Genomic DNA, 16,437 nt, shown 5'->3' with positions numbered 1-16,437 from the left:
ACAAACAAACAAACAAACCAAAAACTCCTCCTTTTTTTGAAGAGCAAAAACTCCTACTTTTTTATTTGGCAAAAATATAATTCTAATCCCATATGGTTGAAGTCATATTTTAATTCATAAGTGGATTTCAATTTTTTTGATGGAATTTTTTTTTTATGGAAATAAGTGGATTTTAATTAGCTCAATTAGTCTAGTCTATTATCATTAAATATAATACATGAGCTCGAATCACACTTACACACAAAAACAAACAAAAACAAAAACAAAACAAAAAAACAAATTAATGTCTTGACATAAAAGAATAATTATCACAAAACCAATGTCAAATATTCAAATCATGTCATATCTATTAACAGAATTTTCTAAAATTTAAAATTTTCTAGTTTAGTTATTAAATTTTGGATAAATTATAAATTATACCCCTAAAGTTTAAGGAATTTATAAATTTTATACCCTGAAATTTCAAATTTTGGATTTTATCCCCTAAAGTTAAGAGTATTTGGATTTTACACCCTAAGAGCATCCACATTAGTGGATGCAAAATTTTTGTAAATTTGCACATCTAAAACCTACTTTTTCTATTTTACACTCTCATTTTTACAAAACACCCACATTAATTTGTCTATTATACATATTTATTCAAATAAAATATTCATCTTCAAATCAATCCACACCCACCCAGCCACCACCATCAACAATACAATTCCAAATCCAATTTTTTTCACATTTTTCAAGAACTACAATTCGGGTACCAAATCAAACCATTTTCATTGCATTCCAAGCATCTCTGGACTCTGTTTGCTTCCTCATTAAACACCTTCCTACTCCCATTGCAGTTCATGCATGACGCGAATCGGACATCGTCGCAGCTATCGTAGCCGAAGCAGAACCCAAGTTTTTGAACCGAAAACCATTCGAGAGGTTTCGCCAGCTCGCCGATTTCAAACAAGTGCTTGATCGTCAACTCCTCTGATATGCTTCCCTGTGATGAAAACCTGAGGCAAAGTCATTAGGTTCTTGCTGTTCTTGTTCTCCCCCGATAACACGCTCTGTAGTTCTTTCTTGTACACCAAGTCGAGTGATACATCTCGCTCATCGACCCAAACCCAAAACCCTCAAAATATCATCCTCACCGAGTAGCAATCCTCATAGGTCCGCCAAATCCCATGCAAGCTAGTGAAATACATAATGATTCTGTCCTTGGTGCCGGCTGAGATGTCATCGCTCAAGCCCAGATGTCATCTCTTGTCCTTTCTATACTAGTAGTGTCAATGAGGCTGGACTGAGGGACCAAAGATAAAAGGGAGAGAGGTGAGAGTAGAAGCTGAGAATGAGAGAGTGAGGTGAGGAGAGAGAAAAAAATGTAAGAGCTACAGTAATCGTGCATATATGCACCGTTACTGTAGCAATTGTGCATAAATGCACAATTTTACACCCACTAATGTGGGGCTTTTTTGGGGTCAAAATGTATAAAATGGGTAACTTTTTCTATTTTGCAAGAGTTTACACGTGCTGATGTGGTTGCTCTAAAGTTTTAGAATTTAGATTTTATCTCCTAAATTTTAGAAGTATTTGGATTTTACTCCCTAAAATTTGGGAGTATTTGAATTTAAACACCCCCAAACTTTAAAGGGTAAAATCAAAATTCTAAAACGTCAGGATATAAAATCCAAAGACCTCCAAATTTCATGAGGGTAAATTCCAAATTTTGAAATGCTAAAGTATAAAATTCAAACACCCCCAAAATATTGGAGTGTAATTTATAATTTACCCTTAATTTTTTTTTTTTTTTTACATCTCTAATATATAGTCATAGTCATTCAATCTATGTAATTGCTAATATGTGACAATTTTAAAAGATGTGACACTTGGGCTTGGATAAATGAAAAACATCCAGACAAGAGATGAACAATTAACCTTTTTATCTTAAACAATTAATGAATAAATAACAAAATTGTTATTTGCACCCTTAAACTTCAAGGTAATTTTGATTTTTCCCTGTAAAGATTCAAAATTTGGATCCGCTCCCCTAATGCTACATAATGTTTGGATTTAAGGTGGGGAGGAAAATAAGGAAGTAGTACGTAATCTCCTTCAAAGGAAAAAATAAATAATATAAACCTTTTAAAAAACTAAAAACTAAAAACTATTATTAATACCTTAAAAAACGATTAAAAAATTATGCAATTATGTGTTATACATTATGAAAATTTGTGTTGTAAACAATTAAATTGAATATACTAATTTTTATATTTATTCATCTTATATGTGACACAACTGCATGCAAATTTTCCTTGAACACCTTTTGTTTATAAAATTAGGTGAATGTTAACAAGCACCATCAGACCTCCACCCCGCCGTTGGAGCCGCCACACACATCGGTCAAGAGCTAGCATCACCGCACCGAATTCTCATTAAGGTATCACAAATTTAATGGAATTTTGGGTCTGGCTTCCTTCTCATTCTCTCCCTTTTTTTTTTTTTTTTTTGAGACATGGGTTTGTGATTTTAAGCTCAAAAGAGAGTCTTTAAGGCTTTTCCGATAAACCCATTTGATTTTTAGCACAAGGAAGAAAGAGAAAGTCTTTCTTTTTTGTGTCCGCAAAAGTCTTCGAAGCTTTTGAAACAAGTCCATTAGATTTTTATCAATCTTAAGCTGATTCCCACCTCAAAGTTTCAATCTTTAAATTTTTTTTTCTCTTTTTTTATTGTTTCCACATAATTTTTAAGACATGGGTTTTGTGAATTTAAGCACAAAAACAAAATTCTTGAAGCTTTTGCTGTAAACCCACCTCCTTGTCATTTTTTTTCTTAATCTTCTTTTCCTTAAATGTGATAGTCATTATCATTAATACGTATTCGAAACCCAATGTTTCAGTGTTCTTGCTATTCAATTTAACACCCAATGTTTCACTATCCTTCATCAAACACATCCCTACAGAACTATCAACCACTAAAGAACCATCTCCAACAAGAACTCTTTTAGGAGTTCAAACATTTGACGAGGAGTGGAAAAAATTAATTGGGTTTCAAAGCTCAAACCTTGACCGACGGGGAGGAACTGGTGCGATGGTGCCAGCTCTCGACTGATGTGTGCAACAGCTCCGGCAGTGGGGTGGAGGTCCGGTGGTACGAGGAGATGAGAGGCGTTGGAGCTTCTCAGGTTTGATAGGTGTTCGAGAATTTTGTGTTTAATTGAGTTATACTTGTGTGTGCAAGAGTGTATTGTAAGATCAATGGAAATATGATGTGGCGGCATATCATTGGTAGCATAAAATACCTTCTTTACTCCAAGACCTGACTGAAGGTTCTCTCTCAATAAAATAATTGAATAAATAGAAGAAAAATACATAAAACTAACCTTACAATTTATTTTAATATTTTTTTCATTTCTATGAAGCTAGCCCCACACAACTTAAAAGCTGCAAAATAGCTTTTAAAAAAAAGTACAAAAGGTTGCTGTTAACGGGCAACCCCAAATTTATATATTGATTTAGCTTTTACTTTTTATTTTTAAAAAAAAATAATAATAATAAAATACCTTAAGTGTGAAGTATGAACACGTTTATAAAAGTATAAACTTCGGTGAAATACTGAAATCTATTAATGTAAGACTCATGGACCTGTCCTTGCCTGGTTGTCAATTTTCTGTCGTCGTGAAAAAATTCATGCAAGCTAATCACCATAGTTAATTTCGCTTTTATAATGATGAAAAGAGTGTATTGGTTCTCAATTCTCCCGCACAAATTTGGTACGTCTTCCCATCAATCCAAGCTTTAATTAATGAAAATTCCTATGACAAAGAGATTTAATTAATGAAAATTAATTAGTGCAAGAATTGACGTAGCTCACTATATATACACCATACACGTACTTTCAACCAAGGAAAAGGATGTATATATACTTATATACACGTGCTATACATTCTCAAAAATAAAATCGTGTTTTCTCGTAAGTACCACAGGGAAACACAAATCTTTTTTGACATATTTATTGTACTACTAAATATTTTGTGCCGGACATGGGTTCTAGACTTCTAGTTAGCTTAATTGATAAATTCTTTTTTTTTTCATTTTGTGAGAGTGCCTTTTTCTCTAGCACTCAGGCCCAAGGATTCTGGGCCAAATAGTTGTAGTTTAGTGGACTGAGCTTTGATTCACCGCAATTAAAGAGCTGTTTAAGAATCAAGTAGTGCACAGGGCATACTTCCTACAATACATATAATCTAACAAATAAGGATATTTGTATCGAACAACAATCAAAACAGCAAAGTAATGCAAAAAAAAAAAAGCAAACAGTAAAAAAAAGCACAAAGTAATGGTTAGGGATCCTCAAATCAATAAGGAATATATCATTGAATTTTCTTTGTTATGATTATAGTGTGCTCACTAAGACGTGATACAAGGTTCAAGCAAGCTCAAAAATTACAGTCTTAGATGGTTATTCAAATTTCTAAGACTTGCGAAGTTTGATTCTTTTTGAATCCGAGTATGTGCTATAGTGGCTTTTTCTAGGATGCTGGGAAGTAATTTTACTAATTTCTTTGAGTTTTCTTCTCGATAGAACTTTCTCAATGATTCTTTTGTCCAATCTTCTCTGCCTTCTTTGCAATCCCTCCCCCCTTTTTGTAGTGTTATTCTGGAATCCCAAGGGACTATTGATTCTCCTGTTTTGCCCCCTGGGTACCAGAGCCTATGTTATGCCCATCGTCCAGAAAGTTCAATTTCCCCGTTCTTCATTCTTTCCTTCCTTTTAGTGTTGTTTCTTTGAAAGTCCATGGCTGACTACCTATTTCGGAGTACATTGAAGTCACGTTCTTCATAGTCTAGCTTTTGGCCGTTCTTCTTCTTTATCTTTTTTCTCAAATGGGTGGAATCCCACTCTGCCGATTTGAAAGTCTTCCGCTACTACTCCCTTTTTTATACTTTTTCATTCTGGTTCCCCGAGGTGCACCCACTTGCGCTATGGGAAGTCGCTCCAAGTTTTTTCTTCTTTTCTTGCTGGGTTATTTGATACTTGAGAAAGACGTGTCCATCCTCTATTTCTTGTGTTCCTTTTTGGTTTTTTCTTTTGAGCTGTCTTAATCCTTTCTTGACTATATTACACGCCTCGGGGATCCCGAGCCTTTTGGCAATCTCTGAGGATCCCAGCTCAGCTTTCTTCTTCAATCTTCTGATCTGGGCTTCTTTTCTTTTTTCTTTCTTCTTTTCTCATAAACTTCCGGGCTTGCCTTTTTTTTCTTCTATATGTTTTTGGGCTTCAAGCCTTTTGGGCTTACCATTTCTTCTCTTTTCTGCGGGCCCCTTGCGCTTATTTCTTTGGGCTTGAGTACTGTGACTTTTTAGACCTCAACACATTCTTCTTCTTTTTTTGAGAAACAATTGATAAATTCTCTTGTGATTAAATAAGATATCTAAGTTTGACTCTTGTTTACACTGAAAATCGATTGATATTTTTAGTCTAATAGTAAAGAACAATTATCAAACATAATAGGGTAAAAAACTATATATATATATATATATATATTTGCGGACAGAACCAATGGGGATTTAGATTAAAGACAAATCCATTGGTTTGTAATTACATATGGCTTGTACGAATCTGGGGGAAAAAAAACTACTTTGGCTTGTATAATATCATGTTAGTTTCCCGTAGAACATGAAAAGCTGGTGATAGTTGGTGATTTGGTATCTAACAAAATGGTAAATACAATTATTTGAACAAATGTCATACTTAATGAAACAATACATAGTTTGGTGGGCACTGGGTAATTATGAGAATCCCAATTAACTTGGGATAAACAAGATTATTCGTATCCCCCAATAGCCAATTTCATTTAACTGTGGATACGTCCCCTAAACTAAAAGAATACACAATATTGCAAGTAAATATTACAAGATATTTATAAATAAAAAAAAGGGAATATAATAAGAATTAGTCTTCTCTTTACAATATAATAAAATTACATTTTTATCAAAGATAATAATAAAATTACATTAATTTACATCCCACGGACTAAAAGAAGGGACAATGTTGTATTAGAGTTTACCATCTTTGTTAATTTATTTTTTAAAAGGATATTTTGGTAGGGTGAAACTTAGGTACGGTATATTTTTGTTTCAAAAATTGAATTTCAGATCTCTTATTCAACTTTTAGAAATTTTACCAGTTTAGCTAACTGAAACCCACATTTTTGTCTCCAATTAAATTAACAAAGATGGCACATCATTAGAAAAATGTCACGTTATTGTTTTGTCAAGACACATAGGGACCAATAACCCTAGTCTTTTAAACTTTACTAACTAAAAATGCTCAACAAGTCAATTTTTTAGACCAATAATACATTTCAGCCAATGACTATCACAAGTAACAAACTTAATTATAACAAATCTTGTAAATAACGCATTGTCATCTAATTGATGGTGAAACTTTTTTATTTCTTTTTTGAGACAAAAGACAGAAAAACTTTTATAGCAGTTTGAATTATATTTTGGAGTTGTGGAGGGACATCTTTCATCCATAGAGATAAATATGGACCATGAGCAACTTTGTCGCAGTGAAACTAAATTTAATAGGGACGAATCAGTTATGTAAAACTTGTAATACATTGGCTCCTCAAAAAAAAAAAAAAAAAAAAACTTGTAATACATTGTTAAATTTAACGGTCATTCTATGATGTGTGTGGCCATGAGTATTTTTTATAGCTCGGCCCAAAGATCAGAATGGAGGCTGCCACTCAATCCTTTCTGAAAATTTTGGGTTCAGTTTCACTAGCTTAATTAGACTTCGGTGACCTGAACCAGCCCACTTGTAGACTTCTTATTTAAAATAGCCTAAGGCCTTGTCATGTTATTACTATTAGAAAGAAAATCAAACCTTGAATTGCCCAGAAGCACAATCAATTAGTGTTCATACACTTTAAGGCCTCGTTTGGGAGGAGGGAATGGAATGGAAATGAATAAAAAAAATCATTTTAGAATATTCATTCATTCCCTTGTTTGGGAGTTTTAATGAAGAGAATGGAAAGCTCATTCCCTTGTTTGAGAGTTTAAGTAAGAGGGAATGGAATGAGTAGGAGGGAACACTCATTACTCTCTATTCCCTTAAAATATCAAATTTTCATTCCCCCTAAAATTGGGAGGAATGGGAGAGAATGAAATTAGATTTAATAATTTTTTTTACTAAAACTCTCAAAATACCTCTATATATTCAATTCTTTATTTCAAAATAGAGATCTAATAGTAATATTGTCATAAAGTGATTCCATTCTATACTTTTCATGTTGCTCCCAAATAAGATTACTTACATTTCATTCATTTTCATTCCTTTATTTTAAAACATCCAATCACAGTTACTTAATTCCATTCCATTCCAATTCTTTCTCTTACTTAAATACATTTCATTCCATTCTATTCCCTTATGAGCTCCCAAACGAAGCCTAGGAGCCCGTTTAGAAATGGACCAAACAATGCAAGTTGTGACTTGCCATTGGCGGGAAAAAGTATAACAAAAAAAAGTGGGACACCAGTATGCATTTCGCAACAATATTGGTGGTGGTAAAATAGCTTTCACCTCAAACTCCAATTTATTTGCCTGTATCAATGATGCCAAAGGCAAATTTTTTTGCCTTCTAGCTACAGTGAACCGCCAAGACTAGCAGTACACTGTAGCAAGAAGGCATAAAAAAAATATTATTTTATCACTTAGTTGGGTTTTGTGGCAGAGAGGAAGAGAGAGAAAGTGAGAAAGAAATTAATAAAAAAAATGAATAGTATTTGGCTGATGGAAAAAATAAGAGAATTGATGCAGAGTATGTATTAAAATAGATAAAATAATTTTTTGAGATGTTAAATACTAAAAATTTTAGCTCCACAAATGTGGATGCTCTAAGTCTAAATTTTTAAGGATTTTGTGTAAAAAATTTGGTTTACACCCTCCAATAAGAGGGTGTCACATTAGGTTTTTCCAAATAAAAAAAACAAACGCTACCATCAAATCAAACCCAAAAACAAATGTTCCTTCCCTTTGGGTGTATTTGGTAGAGTGGATTTTAGAGAGGATGGAAAAAATGGACAGAAAATGAAGAGGGAAAACTCTTTTGAGAGTGTTTGGTTGGAAGAGGAAGATGGAAAAGAAAGGTTAGGGCCTGAGTGTTTTCTCCTCCAAAATGGAGAGAAAACTCTTTGGTGGGGGGGGGGGGGGGAATTTGATTTATTTATTGGCTAAAATGTTCATGTGCACTTGCATTTGGGCTTTGCCTAGTACGCTAGCTTTTTTTCTTTTCTTTTTTTTTTTTTTGCTTTCTTGGATGTTACCTCTTTCTTTTCTTTTGATTTCCTAGGCCATGCGGCGTGACAGTGCTTTTTTTTTTTTTTTTTTTTAACTAGATAAGATTTTTTTTTTTTTGGACATGATTTTTATTTTTTAATAAATTTGGGTGATTGTTTTTTGTTGAGGTTTAAAAAGTCACAATATTGCACCAAGGCCCAAAATGGCACAAAGAATTGAACTCCATTAAAAATAAATAAATAAATTCTTGAGCTTGCAATAAAGAAAAAGATGGTAGGCCTAAATCCATTAAGGGTTTTGAGGAGGAACCCAAAGTCACGAATGGGTAAGCCTTGGAACTCATGAAATGAAGGGAAGAAGAAAAGTCCAACCCGCCAAGGTCAGAAAATCGCTAGGGAGCCAAGTGGTAAAAACTGGGCCGAGATACCTAGGGACTGCCAGGAGCTCGGGATCCTCGGGATGTGCAGCAAAGCCAGGGTTGGATTAAAACAGTTCAAAGAGGGTGCCAAGAAACTCAAGGAACGAGAACAAATATGTCCCTATCAGTCACCCAATGATGCGAATCAGAAGGCTTAGGAACTAACAATTTATGAAGAAGGAGCCGATACCTCGGGGAACCCAGAAAGAAGAACCATGAAGGAAAATGGCTGAGAAACTTTCAACCTGACAAGAAGAATTCAGCTCACTTGGGAAAAATAACAAAGAGAAAAGCAGCCAAAAGTTGAGTCTGAAAAGGTGGGAACTAGAAACCTTAAAAGGAGAAAGACCCAAGGTCAGCTCTTTAAGACCTACCAGAACGGAAAAGCAACAGAAGGCTTTTGAGGAAAAGGAAGAAACTCCAAAAGAAGAAAATAATAAGGAATGAGGAAGGGGCCAGCCACCAATATTGTTGACACAACATTGGTTCTAGTATCCAAGGGAGCAAATGAAGGGAATCAGTGGTACCCCGAGAACCCTAGGATGACACTATAAAAAGGGGAAGTAGCCAACAGTGAAGGGCATTTAGCAACAGTGAATTAGAATAGAATCATTGAGAAGACTCTGTTAGAATTCAAAAAAGGAAAGAAAAGAGAGGGAAATATCAACCGGTATCCTCAAACGACCACTAGAGAACACAGTCGAATTCAAAGAGATTCAAACTTTGCAAGCCTTAGAGGCCTGAAGAGCCATATAAGTCTATGATTTTTGAACTTATTTGGACCTTTTAACACGTTCTAGTGAGCATAATGTATTAGACAATTAAAAAAGTAATGGAATATTTCACATTGTCTTAAGGACCCCTAACATTTTATTTTGTGTTTTTCTTTACCACACTGCCCCTTTGCTGTTTCTTGCTGTTCAATGCATATTTTTCTTGCTTTTTAGCATGTATGTGTTGTAGGATTCGTGTTTTGTGCACCAATTGGTTCGTAATCAACCCATTTAATAGCGATGAACCAAGCCCTGTCCCTTAAAACAACAAGTAAAAGGCCCAAGGTCCTTGTTTCTACTTGGACTTGGGCACCGTCCAAAAAGGACCAACATATTTTGGCGACTCCACTAGGGACTAGGTAAAGGAGAGGGAAGAAACAGTCCCTTTGCAAAGCATGGCTCCAAGACCAAAGAACAGTAAAGGTACCAATGTGCCACCTGCAGCATCTGAGCCTTGTAGGAGAAAATGAAATGACCTCTAGACAGAGGAACGAAGTACCTCTAGTAGAGTAGGAGGTCATCTCAAGACAGAGGCGTGCAAGGCAGGAGCTAGACCTAATGGTTCGAACGGAAGAAATGATGAAAGATTTGCAACAAGAGATTCGCCTCCTCAAAGAGGGCAAGACCCAAAAAATCAAGGATAACGCACCCCCTATAGTCAACTAGGACAGAGCTCAACTAAAGGGAGGGTCAGCAGTAGGAAGGGGAGCCAACCCCCAATATCTCACGCAAGCATATGTCAACGCCCTTTTGGAACAAGAAAGGGAAAAGCTTTCGGGAGTCCTCAAGCAATTTTCTCGAGATCCCCCATTCCCACCAGAACTCCTTGGCAAGCCTTATCCTAAGGAATATGAACCTCCAAAGTTCCATCATTTTGATGAAAGAAATGGAAATGTTGTGGAGTACGTGAGTAGGCTTATTCACACTATGGGCCCTTACGTAAGAGACAAGGAGCTGTGTCTAAGAGAGTTTGCTAAGTCCCTAGTGGCCAAAGCATATATGTGGTAAACTACCTTGAGGCTTGGGCCCATCAAGACCTGGGATGAGATGATGGAGAGGTTTTGTGCAAAGTACTATCCAGGTGAAGATAAGGTCACCTTCCAAAGCCTTCAAATGGTAAGGCAAAGGCCTGGAAAGGATCCTGTCCAGTTCATCAAAAGGTTTGAAAACATTTCTCTGAACTGCTATGGAGACCATGAAAAAAAAGAGCTCGTGGAGACTTGCATATCCAACATGCTCTTTGATTATAGGCTTAATCTCAAAAATCTATGCATAACCCAATTAACTAACCTACTACAAAAAACTAGGAGGACTGCATTAACCATGAGGACAAAGAGTAAAGAATCATCAGCAAAAAGATGGGAGATAGTTGGTTCTCTTTTATATATGGATACCCCATGAATTCAGCCCTCAAGTTCTGCCTTCTATAATGGAGATGTAAGCTCTCTGCATAAAAGAGAAAGAGGCTCTCCGCCTTGATGGAGTAATATAACCATATGGTTAACCATTGATAAGGATAACATGTGATGGTGTAGTAACATATCCTATTAAAGATTTAACTGAATAAATTGGGAATCCTAGTTTTAGAAGTAAACATTTGAGAAAATGCCATTCCATCTGATTATAGGCTTTACTGACATCAAATTTTAAAGCTATTGGCCCTTCCTACCCATCCATCTATTATTCATAATATGCATAACTTCATAGGCTACTAAAACATTATCAGTAATTAGACGGTCAAGAAGAAAAGTACCTTGTGTGGTGGAAATCAAATGGGGTAGAACCTGTTTCTAATTTAAATTAGATGCTTTTAAAGTGTTTATTGGTTGTGAAAGGCATGATTTTAGTGGTTAGACAAATTAGAGAATAGTGTTTGATAGTTTTGATGCCTATACTTTAATTTAGAAGTTTAAGTTGGGCTCCTAAAGTTATATAAAAGAAATCTGAGCTTCCAAAGGTTACATTCCAAAGTAACTAAATCGTTGCTTTCTGGATGTTTTGTGAACTGAGTTATGTATGACATGCACAAGTTTTGCTCATCAGGTTCTTATAAGTCAATATTTTTGAACCTATACTATACAGCTATACCTCTTCTTTTGAATATGTTTCTAAACTAAATTAATTTTAGAAAGTAACTGCAAGTTAAACAAAGTTTTCCAAAACAAGTTGTTGTTCTTTAAACCTCTTTAAATTTAAGTGGTTTTAAATTCATGTTCTATATTCAAAAATAGTATTTAAAATGTTTCTTTTATTAAATTGAGATTACATATTTGCTTAATGAATTGTAAAATATTTTTATTAACTTTCTAATCCTTATGTGTTCCATAAGATAGTCAAGCTTCTTATGTCTTATGTTTAATTCAATACTATGTTTTTCAATATTTTTCATTATATGTTTGAAACATTTTCACTTATTATGTAAAAATTTCAATTATGTTATGAAATATGATATATGAAACATAAAATATTTTGAATATTGGTCAAATATAAGTAAGGCCTACTCACAGGGTTTTACGTCAAACTATGTGATGTGTTAAATCCCTTGAGATCACAAGTTAGATGGTGGTCTACTATGTGAGAATGTGTAATTTGTGTATATGTGATACTATATATTGATCAAATATATTTATATGTTTTTGAATGATTTTAAAATTTTTAAATGCATATGTTAAATGGTTCAATATGTTATCAAAACTATTAAGTAGATTTGAGAATTTAAATTATTAATGCTTAGCTTGACTCTACTCTATTGTTTGTTATATAAAGTGACTTATTAAGGGTTGTGTTATTTAATACAACTAAGAACTGTGGTCCAAAAAAGTGACTTATTAAGGGTTGTGTTATTCAATACAACTAAGAACTGTAGCTTTGGACCACTTGGTAAAGTATGAAGATAGATTTTTGGAATACTCAAGGGATGTCTTTTGTAATTGATTTTACTCATAGCATGTTTGTTACAGGTGTTTTTTTTTTTTTTTAAATGTATGACATATGGAATTTTAGTTTGATACAGATAGTTATGGTTGTAAGTGATTTATTTGAAAGTTTGCTAATTTTGAGTTCTATTATATTTCAAAGTTAGTAACTTTAATTAACATCTTCTAGACTGATAATTAAACTTCATGAAGAACAAGCTGCCAAATTTCTTTTCATATTAGCACATCGGTTAGTATCATTTTTCTTCCATTGTTGTAGTGGTACTATAAGCCACAATTTCCTTTGGGTTTGTGATAGAATTAGATGGAATTAAAAGAGAAATTTCTGAAACAACCTGACATATCTCAAACTCTAGTAGAAATACTCAACAATTCTAGGTTCTTCCCATATTTTAAGGTTTTCTTTCAAAAAAAAATAAAGTAATAAAAAAAATAAAATAAAAAAAAAATAAAATAAAAAAAACCTTATTATACTCTTATAGCTTGATTGTGTTATATATAGAAAGAGAGATTACAATGGGGCAATTGATGGAACGCACATTCGAGTAAAAATTCCTCTTGAAGATACACCAAGATATCATTGTCGAAAGGACTATCCAACAAAAATGTGTTAGCAGCATGTATATTTGATTTAAAATTTACTAGTTTTTTTGCTTAGATGCGAAGGAACTATATCTCAAGAAATTTAAATAGTGCATTAAGAAGACGCGATAACCTAAAAATCCCCCATGGTATTATTTTAAAGAAAAAGATAAGTTTTTTTTAATCATTAATGTATAACAACATAATGAAGCATGCCATTCCAATATGTAAATGTTAAATTATTAATGTTGGATACATGTTGAGGATCACACTTCCTACACTCTATAAAGGAGTGCTTTCACTTAAAAGAATAGTTAAGAAATCCACCATGTACTCCTAAAAAGTTATTCAACCTTCAACATGCATCCTTACGCAATGCAATTGAAAGAGCATTTAAAGTCTTGAAGAAAATGTTACCTATAATAGTAAACACAACTGAGCAGAGTTATAGAGTTGAAACCCAAAATGTTACCTTGCCTAAGGCCTATGCAAGTGTTCTCCAATGCCATAAAATTTGAATTGCCCCATGCCTTGTTGGATACTGGTGATATTTATTTATCTTTCTCAATACCCATTATAATTCCTTTACTTGTTACATTTTCTCGTTCAAATATATTTCTATAGCATCAAATATGCAAAAGAATTAGTGATGAATTTAAGAAACATAGAGAATATTGGACATCTTGTGTAGGAAATAGAATTGGTGCAAATTCCATCACATATGCGTATGATAATATTGTGAAGGAATTATGCATCTACCAAAAATTATTTCTCCCACTTCAATTTTAGCTTCATAGTCATATCCACATATTTTGCTTATTCTATTTTTACTATTGTCCACCTTGATAATGAGCTGCCATATCTACCTGCTAGGCTTGTGGTAACAAAATATTTAGGCTTCATGTATTGTGGTTGTTCTTTGTTAAACACTTTATGGCACACGATGTAGTCCACAATAATCAAAGGTTGCTGGAATTGATTTAGAGCAAAGAAGAACACAAGAATAGTAAGAGTAGATGAAGAAACAAACCCAATTGGAGCTATAGGGAATGATTCTCTAAAATAGATATATTAATTCTACATCATCTCATACTTAACATGTAAATAGCATTATGGGTTTCAGTTAGCTCAACTAGTAAAGTCTCTGATGGTTGTATAAGAGATCTAGGGTTCAATCCCCACCTACACCAAAAACTGATTGGTGTCTTGATCTGATGATAATGAGCTATCGTTAGAAGCGGACGCCATAGGTTGATTTTTAAGAATCTAATGAATAAAACTTGTACATGCATAATTTTTTACAATTCTTCCACAAAGCAACCTTGATATATCTTTCCTATTCTTCATTATAGAGTTTAAGGCGTCCAACTTCAACTCCTAAAAATATAGGTATTAAAGTCTTAAAAGTATAGGCATTGAACTATTAAACATTATCCTAAACAAAACTTTAGCTTTAACATTCCTACATAGAGAACTTAAAATTCTATAATCCGTTTAGCCACTAAAATTGCACATTTTCCAAATAAGAAACGTTTTATAAGTCTCTAATTTAACTTAGAAACATTTTTGTTTAATCTCAAAATTCACCCAAAATAGATAGCCATGTAAAAATGGCAAAACAAACCCTTAAAAATTCCAATAACTATACACACTCAATTTCAGGAATGAGTTAAGCCCCATATGAAAAAAAATTTGAATTTCGATATTTTTCCGTATGAATTTAATATGTTTAAACTTATTATACACAAACTTTTATGTCCTAAATCTATCTTTAAGTCACGTTAATTAAGGGATCATATAGCACACTTAGTGTCCGTTTAGGAACAAATAATCTAGTTTTTTGCTAAAAACTTTTTTTCTGAACGTGTGCTAAAATATACTTGTATCTTCAAAATTTTTGAAAAAGTGAGAAAATGTAGAAAAAAGTGAGGTTTAAAAAGCTGTATATAAAAACTAAAAGCTAAAAGCTAAAACTAATGCCAAACAAACTATTAGCATTGAAAATTCTAAAAAGATCATAAAGTACACTTAGCAATGAAAATTCTAACATTACTGTCAACTTCTTTGAAGTTGATCCCCTAGTGAACATGAAAAATCACAAAAGTTTTCAAAATTAAAGTTTAATATCTGAATTATAAATACCTAAATTCCAATGAAAAATTGGATACCTAACTTATTTTACATAGATTTTTAGACATAATGTTTTTTATATTTCTCCTATAAATTTGTGCTAAATTAATTATTTTGAGTCTCTTGATCTCTAATATATCCATGAATAAATCTCAAAAAACCCCAAAAATCATTTAAAATAAAATATAAAATAGTCACCTAAAAAAATCTGAGTACGATTGGAGTTTCTTACCTTGATTAGTTTACTGTTTTTCTTGTGGCACCTAACATAAGATTGAATCTTGAAGCCTTCTAAACCATATTTTCTATAATTTTGATGGTGACTAAACACAAATAACACCTAGTTAAGTTAAAACATAGGAATTAAAACCATAGAGAAATCATTAGTGTAGGGACACATTTTCTCAGGCCAAGTCCAAGATGATCGGAACCTTAGACCAGTGAGCCCAATACAATAAATTTGTAGAGAGTGGGCCAAAGAGCTGGACTTAGGTGTGTGAATGATGACCCTCAAGGTATTCCTCATGGGCTGAGTTTAACAGAGAAAATTTGGTCTTCGGCAAGATCCAAGGAGCTTTCTCTGGTGCCTCTCGTGTGTTCCCCACCCTTTTGTTCCTCTTTACTCCCCTTTTATAGTCGTTTTCCTCCTCCTGACCGGGGTTCCCTAGGTAGGTACTTGTCCCATCCGCCCCTACCTCTAGTTGTTGGGAGTGGTTGTAAAGACAGAGAAGTATGGCTGTGTCAGGTACAAGGCACTGAATACAATAAAGGCTGCCTTCCTTTGTACGCTTTCATTCTATCTGTCGTCTTTCTCCACTTTCGTGCTTTTCCTGCCCTATGGAACGGTCTGGAGTGTCGCCATTGATGGTCTGTTACCTCTTTTGCCCTCGGCTATCTCCATCCAAGGAGGATTTTTAAGGCCGAGGAGGGGTTTCTCCATGGACTGGGCCCCTGGCCCAGTATAGATATTCAAACTGGCCTATTAGTCTTTTTCCCCCCACAATTAGAATCCTAAGTGTAAAGGCTTAGATTGAGATTTTATCCTTCCTGGCCATCTCTTTCCCCCTCTTTCTAATTTTTTTTGGTACACTCGTTTAATTAAGAAGCCCTAGATCTTTAAATATTGCATCAAGATTTTAAAATTTTCTAACTGTACTCAATTTAAGATCTAATTAAATATTGATAGGTAGACTATGACTTTAAGGTTTATCTTAATAGCTAAAGGTGGAGGCAGGATTTTAGTTTAAGAGGGCAAAGATTGGAAACAAAATTAATCCTATAAATATTAATATAACATTAATAAAAATAA

The 16,437-nt window shown here is 33.8% G+C and overlaps 1 pseudogene; it reads right to left on the bottom strand.

Annotated features, from left to right (window-relative positions):
* Positions 1 to 730: 730 nt before the first annotated feature.
* Positions 731 to 1,690, bottom strand: LOC115963359 (annotated as a pseudogene).
* Between the last annotated feature and the right edge of the window lie 14,747 nt (positions 1,691 to 16,437).

Source organism: Quercus lobata, chromosome 2, assembly GCF_001633185.2.
Source record: "Quercus lobata isolate SW786 chromosome 2, ValleyOak3.0 Primary Assembly, whole genome shotgun sequence".
NCBI classification, from domain to species: domain Eukaryota; kingdom Viridiplantae; phylum Streptophyta; class Magnoliopsida; order Fagales; family Fagaceae; genus Quercus; species Quercus lobata.
Note: the sequence above shows the minus strand (reverse complement) of the source record. Positions and strands in the feature narration are given on the sequence as shown.